Consider the following 8,205-nt stretch of genomic DNA (forward strand, 5'->3'; position numbering starts at 1 on the left):
ACAAATCCCTCTATAATTTATTCAAAGTAGTAGTGTTATCATGGTAAATGAACCACGATGGATCACAATTGATGTGATTAAGCAACAGTTAGACAAAATTAGGGTTATTAATGTGTAAGGCCTGGCATGGCACCAAAGAATTGGCTGTACCCAACTTTACAAGAAAAAAGCCAAGTCTCTACTAAGTAACTATAGACCTGTAAGTTTAACTTCTATATCTGGGAAGGTAGTTTGCCAACAGAGTTTAGAAAGTAAGTTTTTGAAAATATTATCATGAGTGATAATCAGCATTAATTCAACAAAGACCGAAGATCTCAAACAAATCTTCTCTTTGTTTATGAGAAAGTGAGTAAACACTATACTGCTTCAAAACTATTTTTGTTTTTATTCATTTTCCCAGTTAGATTCTTTTCCTTGTTCTTCCAGGTTCCTTACCCTTTTTTTTGCCCTCGAAATTCACCTGTCCAATTTTTTTGAACCAGAATAGTTTGCAGTAGCTTTCAGATAAACTCCTAAGAGATAAACTCCCACACGACAGACGTCTTCATTTCTGTGGGGGAGTCCGTTAATGCACACAATAGAAGTCAGATGGTTTTAGTTTAGTTTAGTGTGGTATACTATATATAGAAGGTAGGTATAATCATCTTAATAGAGTTGGCATATACTTGAATCATCTTACGTTGATTTTTGTTTGGATTGGAAGAGTGGTCTGTTTTGGCTCTTGGAACATGAGGAATTTGGGGTTTTCTTTTAAAGATAAGTGTGGCTGGTTATTTCATTGTAATTTGAAAATGAAGGTTTCATAAGGTAAGGTGAGATTTACATATGATAGGGAAATTTAATACATGGTTGGGTGTTAAGCTAAAGTAACAATTCTTTGAATTGATAGTTTACATTTTTAATCTTATATTGGTTGTTGTCACTACACACGAAATTTCATTTTTTACTATATCCTTAAAAACGTCCAATTATTACCATGGAGCTTTCAAGGATTTTTTAGCATTAACAACAATTAATTATAATGTATTTATTTTTTATATGTTTATATATTTTTTTTATTTTATTAATGGCAACATAAATTTTTACTATAGTATAAGAAGCCAAAACAATACTTGCACAATGCAGAAAATTTCCATATATTGAATAAACATACTTGAATCAACAAAATATATTAATAAATAACTTCCCTAATATATATAAAATTCATCTATGTATGTCTCCAAAACCCTTTCATTTTAGCCCTTACATTTTTTCTTAATTTTTATTTGACCATTCAAAGAATTTTTATTAAACTATGCCTCTACCAAGAAATAAAAATTAACCATTGACCTGTGTTTAAGTGTCCTCCTAATCGGAAACTCCTAAAACCCGATGGTCATACCAGGCAATAGTGAGATATGGTGAAATAGTTCAATAACATCATGTAATTGGGATAAAGACCGTGTATCGTAAGTATAACATCCAAGTATCAAAAACGTTTGGTGGGTGCATGTCAGGATGTTAAGTAGCTTCAGTTTTATCTATCGACATTAAAGATTGTAAATAATTAAAAAGTTGTGTAATTGTTGGAGAATAGGGTTCAAGCCAGCGTTTCAAAATACATTTTTTAGCTGCCAGCAAACAAAGATGTTCAAACTTCAACAGACTAGTTATAGTTGATTGAGAAAATATTCCGTGAAATAATGCCAAATGTGGCAAAAATTGGTAAGTGTTGCCGGTATCATTTTATAATAAAGTCCCCGGTGACTCATCGAGTGCAGAGGAAGAAAGAAGACAGACATCACAAAGAAGGACCGCGTGGGACTCCGGTGGATCTGATAAGACTCGATTTACTTTTACGTCCAGTAGGTTTACCTACCCCAAGTGTGACTCAGGGTTACCGCTTTTAGCATCTTTTTTCTACCCCGAGTCACACTTGGGGTTACCGCTCAGGGGGTAAATTATATATTTTCTATTGTGGGCCCGACTAGATTCTAATAATTCCAATGTATCTGAATAGGAACAGTGTAAGTATTCAGCCCATCTAGCCACAAATTTTAAAGAAGCTTTATTAGCAAGTGAGATCTAATAGTAGTGGATAAATACAAGAACTCGAATGTTTAGACTCAGAGGTGCCCAAAATGTGTACTAATCTAGAAGATAAAGGTAATATAGGTACAGGACCTAACAGTGTAAAAAAAGTACATTTAATCTGCGAATAATATAAAAAGTGATGAGAAGGAAGGGCAAATTTACTACACAGAATATCAGAATATCAAAGATCAGCAGAAGATTTGTATCATCTATCAAATCACCCAAATACATAATACCTGGTCTTTCCCAAAATTTATATTAGCTCTACAGCTAGATTAAATAAGAGTTGCAAAAGCAGACACCCCTGACGCATCCCTCCACCTAAGGAAAAAGAATGTGACAAAACTCCAGCCACCTGAATTTGAGCTGATGGTTTAGAGTACATTGCTTTTATAAATTTCGCGAACATGCCTCTAAAGCCAAATTTATGAAGTACAGTATATCACCATGACCACTCCATGCTGCCAAAACGCCTTCTCCGCAGGCTGAGGAGGGGCCAGACAACCTATAACCTTCAAAAACTGTCAGCAACTTTCTCACATTAAAAGCAGTAGATCTGTTCAGTACAAATCCTGCCTGGGCAGAACTCGCCAACCTCGGTAGCAATAGTGCCAATCGGTCTGCCAAGATTTTAGACAAAACTCTAACATCCGTGTTCAAAAGCGAGATAGGCCGATATGAACTAGGATCCAATAAATCCTTACCCTTTTTTGGTAACATCCTAATATAGGCTAAACAACTAGAGGGTAAATATGAAGGTTTTTCAAACATATTATATCATTTAGTTATTACAGAAGTAACTTGTTCAGCCAAAATAAACTGCCATAATTGTCAACGCATTAGCCAGAAACTGTAAAGTTAGCAAGGCCCATCTGCCATCTGAAGGATCACATTATTGTTTTGATATAGTAAATTAAAGCTTTTTATGTGTCAAAGTGATAACGCCTGCTCGTCTGCCATGTGCAAGAGGCACCCCAAACTTCGCCTACCCAGCTCTTTTTCATAAGAAAAAAAGAGTGGATTGTAAATGTGTTTCTTGTAAAATTGCAATTTTTTTTAGGAGAGCGTAACCCTTTGATATTCCACGTAACAATTTTCATTCAAGGTGTAAAAAAGCAAAAAACAGACGGACCACACTTGTTGCTTGAGGCCATCCAGAAGAGCAGCCTCATAGCAATGTGACAAAATATGAACTATAAAACGATATAGGCAGGTATCATCTTCATTATTATAGCAACTTTGTGTATAAGGCAGGTATACCCAAAAAAATTTATATATCAAAAACAAAAAAGGTCACAACATATAAAACTTGCATGTGATTCCCTTTTTCCCCAATGAGGGAGCTGCCTAATGTAGCAAAAAGTGTGCAAATTTTCATTAAAAACTTTCTACACGTAATTGGCTGAGTTGGTAAAAAAGCCAATAAAAATTGCAGTGCGAGCAAACACAGGCCCCCAGCTCCATTTAGTGGATAGTCCCAATATTTAATATTTATATTTTGTGTCAATTACATACTTAACCCAGACAAATAACATTACATTTAGTTTATGCGCTTATGCCCGCAGGGATTGAGCAAATGAAGAGGATCCCAAATGTGGTCTAGGGGACTCTCCCATACTCATACTGACACACATATGGCCACATTTGCAGTTAGACCTACGTTCATTGGTTACTCTGTTGTACCCCTGACCAACTTATGGGAGAACTTCACTAGGTTACCAATAGTGGGTTTTTAGGAGTTATGTAAATAACAAATGATTGTTTTTAGTTTTATATATATAGAAAATAATTTTTTATTGGTAAATTAGTAAAATTGATATTGTGTTGTACTGTAGGTCACATTTATAAAAGATACATTGCTGATAAAGTCTTTTGAACAGGAATAACTCTTTGATTGAGACCATGGTGAAAAAGTTAACTGTTGCTGTATTGTAATGTTGCAAATAAGTTTGGATATATTTACAATAAATGTTGGCTTTAACAGTAAAATATGTATAGTCAATTATGTAATACCTTAAAAGTCCCATTACTTGCTGCTGTTTTGGGTTTAAATTTATTATACTATTGACATTGCATATATTGCAAGTAGGGGTAAGAATTTATTTGATGAAAGGTTAGCTGAATCCAACTTCCCTTGAGAAGAGATATTTAAAAGGGAATACAACCATCCTATATAAATGGTTCAAATAGGGATCTTGTTTTGAATGTATTCTTTGTTAGATTATTGAACAGGACATGAAATGTAATCTCCTCTTACAGAAGGGATAAATAATCCCTTGAAAATGTGGGATAGACTCCTTCAAGAAATAGTTTTAGCTCATTTAATAGATTGTTTAAAAAAAAAGCTAGATGCATTGCTAGATGTACAAAATATAACTGGGTAATACATTTTAAACCGTTTCCCAGCACATGGTAAAACCTTCAAATGAAAAAATCTGTAAAGCGGGTAGTGTGAAATTTGAATGGATGTCTGCAGGTTTTAGGTCAGAGGTTTCAAAGACTGCAAGCATCCGGTATTGCAGAGATAGTAAATGTGTTGATACACTGTGCTTCTTTTGAGAACATAATAAACTCTGTGCAAACAGACAATTGTCACAGTGACTACTCTAGCAATGAAAACTCTAACAATGCTTTGAGTGACACATAGGCAGGGGTGTAGAGGGACGGGCACATTTACATAGTACCATGCCCCCTCTTCCTTTTTTTTAAGACTACTCCCCTATCAATGGCTCTTCGTTTTTCCATTCTCATGAACTCCTTGACCCAAGCAACCCAGAAAGAAAAGGGAGGAGGGCAGGACTTAAAGTAAAGCAAGATAAGCTGTCTAGACGCTAAGAACAGATACCCATGCAAAAGTTTTTTGTTGTTCCTGCCCTAGTCAAGCAAACACAGACGGGTAGCAATGCAAACTAGGTAGGAATATTGGCAGAACAAAAAAGAATCCTTTACAGTGGTCACTTTACATCATCATTCACATTTGTGATGCCACATCCAAAAATAGCTGAATCATTTTTTTGTGTAAAAACCATTAGGGGATTTAGGCATTAATATATTTACCAATACATAAAAATGCCAGCAAAGCTTAATTGATCAACATAATTATAAGATTCACAAAAAAAGTTTTAATATCAATGCATTTCATAGTTCCCTGTGCTTTGAAACCTAAAAGTTCAGTACTTTATAAGCATACAAGATATATCCAAATTTCCCACACTAACGATTTTCAAACAAATGTGGGCAGGTGGAAGAGTAAATTTAGCCTTTGAAAGATGTGGTTTGCCAACTTCTAATATTCAGTACAGAGAATAATTACAAAGAGAGAGGGCTTTTTTTTTTTTATTAGGCAAACAGTATCAATGTAACAATATTATGTTCATACGACATAAAATTTACAACATAGATTGAAAGTCAGTCATATGAACATTGAATATACACTAAGTAGATATTTTAGGCCAAAAGGGCACTAAACACACGTCAACTAATAAACACACCGCAAGTCGGTATAGACATTTGTCGCATACATAATGGCCGCAAATCCTCAGGGGTGACGTTTACGTTTAGCGATAAATCCGCCGTATCTGAGTTTACAGTAAATACAACAGAATTAGTATGAATATAAATTGAGACAAAGAGAAGTTTTTTCTTGTAACAATACATCACTGTACAAAAGAATGATAAAAGAATGTTATAACTCATATAATAGACTCATATAATAGTAAACGTAGTGAAGAATTGTTGCTGTACATGACTAGATAATAAGATAACAAAACTAGATATAGAACAAATATGGGTATAATATATATAATAATTAGCATAGTGTACAACAGACAATTGGTAATTGGAAAAATACTATATAGGCATGATTGTAATATAGTAGTAATAATAGTAGAGGTACATCATAGTGGTAAGAGAAATAAGTTCAGAGTATAATTTACGTGAAGGGTATATACACTAGACACATGTCATCTAATAAACACACCGCAAGTCGGTAAAGACATTTGTCACATACGTAATAGGCGTAAACCCAATGCGTTTCGCCCATTTTAGGCTTCTTTAGGGGTAGCGTTTACGTTTAGCGTTGGATCCACAGTATCTGAATTTACAGTAAGTACATAGGAATTAGTATGACTATAAATTGAGAATAAATGAGAAGTTTTTTCTTGTAAAAATAAATCACTGTACAAAAGAATGATAGATAATTCATATAGTAAACATAGTAAAGAATTGTTGCTTTACAAGATTAAAATATAGAACAAATATGGGTAAAATATATAATATTTAGTGTAGAGGTCTGCCTTTTTCTATCTGCTTGCTGAGTTGTAACTTTGTAAATAGCAAATAAAGTTGTTGAAGTTTTCCTGCCCCTGATAGTGGCCTGGGAAACCCCATCAGGATTTAGAGAAATGCAGGAGGTACAGGGATAGAGATGAGAACATGTGCTCAGCCAGGATAGGTGCCTGCATCCCTTCCAGAACACACTGACTGCCTTGTCTGTGTGTAGTGCATTATTATAATAATTCCCTCTGTATTAATGGGGTATATGTGATATCTTATCAGAGATCACTTTGGGATATCCCTACAGTCAGTGTATCAGCTATATACACAAATTTATATGTGCTCTGCCCTTTCAGTTATGTTCGTTGATCTGCACCCTCTCTCTAGTTACATCTAGCATAGGTTAGGCATCCGATGGCCCATAGGTAGCAGAGGTCCGGTTGCATTGGTATATTAGTGTGATTGCTAAGTGGTAGCGCAGACAGATTGTTCCTGAACTCCAGAGACTTTGCCTGCATCCCTGCAATCCGGGATCACAGCATACACAGCCCAATTGCCGGTTGGAGGATCTTCTTGCTGCTGTTTTCAAGATCTTCTCATCAGGACATCTTTGCTACAATCAACTCCAGAGGCCTCTGCAACTTGTCCTGACACTGATCATTACTGGAGGTATTTGTGGTTATAGACTATATATATACCCGGGTATATTTGTGCACAACTCTCCTCAGGACTCTGCTATGTGCTTGTTACGTGTATTCATTGCTGTTTATTGATGGTATATATTGTTATTACTGTTTTGAGATATAAAGCTTACAAATACTCCAACCCGTGTGTTCATTTAGCGGCAATGGTTAATGTTGTATGCTGGGTGTAGTGGTTCCTCAGATGTTGTTTCATATTACTGTTATTATTTCTGTTAATGTCCCAGGAAAGGAGCCCCTCTGCTAACAGAGACCCTGTCCTGGGTGGAGGCACTGCCAACTTTATTATTATCCTCACTCTTCCACATAGCGAAGGCTCAGGATCCTCTCTGTTATCTACAGGTTAGCGCCATAGCCTGGTTTGTGGGAGTCATTTACATGACCCCCCCATAACAGGGCTACATTAGCATAGTGTACAACAGACATTAATAGGGAATTAGAAAAATACTATATAGGCATGATTGTAATATAGTAGTAATAATTGTAGTAGTACATCATAGTGGTAAGAGAAATAAGTTCAGAGTATAATTTACGTGAAGGGTATTTATAACAGAAAAATATATAGCAGGACTTACATTGTCCATGGGTGTAGTTTGAAAAGGTTGGATTGGTAAGCAGCTTCCAAAATGGAGAGTAAATTGGCGCCTCCTAAGAGGAATACGTAGAGGGGATACCTAGGTGAATATTAGTATAGGAGTTAAGACTAGGAGGCAAACAATGGGAACATAGTAGGCAGCAATAGGGAAAGTAAAGAAATTACACATTAAGCTGATGTGCCAGAACGAGAAGACTGGTGGCCGCAAATGCCCCCCGGCAAGTCCAGGAAGTGAGGCGTGGAAAGGGAAATCCCGCACGTCGCCTCTATATGGAAGAAACATAGGGCGGCATTAGGGGGGCAGCCCATAACACGTGCACATGGGAGGGGCCGGAGGCGGATATGTTAACAGGGAGGAGAGGAGTCCCAAGGGGACTGTCTCCTCCCGTGACGTATGTGGAGAGGAGAGGTTTACCAGGAGGTGTCCGATTCATTATCGGACGGGTGCAGAGGTTTCTGCACTGATGCAGAGGTTTCTGCACTGATCGGATAAAGTGTGTCCGTCTGAAAGAACGGATACATACGGGAACGTAAGCAGATGGGACAGAGACCGTTCCATCT

At 36.4% G+C, this 8,205-nt stretch overlaps 1 long non-coding RNA gene across 1 annotated transcript; it reads right to left on the reverse strand.

Annotated features, from left to right (window-relative positions):
* Positions 1 to 5,393: 5,393 nt before the first annotated feature.
* Positions 5,394 to 7,952, reverse strand: LOC140339275 (uncharacterized). Its single transcript, XR_011922416.1, has 3 exons — positions 7,810 to 7,952; positions 7,625 to 7,723; positions 5,394 to 5,651 (listed from the first exon to the last, which is right to left on the reverse strand). It is a non-coding gene; the product is annotated as an uncharacterized lncRNA (long non-coding RNA).
* Between the last annotated feature and the right edge of the window lie 253 nt (positions 7,953 to 8,205).

The sequence above is a fragment of the Pyxicephalus adspersus genome, chromosome 10, assembly GCF_032062135.1.
Source record: "Pyxicephalus adspersus chromosome 10, UCB_Pads_2.0, whole genome shotgun sequence".
NCBI classification, from domain to species: domain Eukaryota; kingdom Metazoa; phylum Chordata; class Amphibia; order Anura; family Pyxicephalidae; genus Pyxicephalus; species Pyxicephalus adspersus.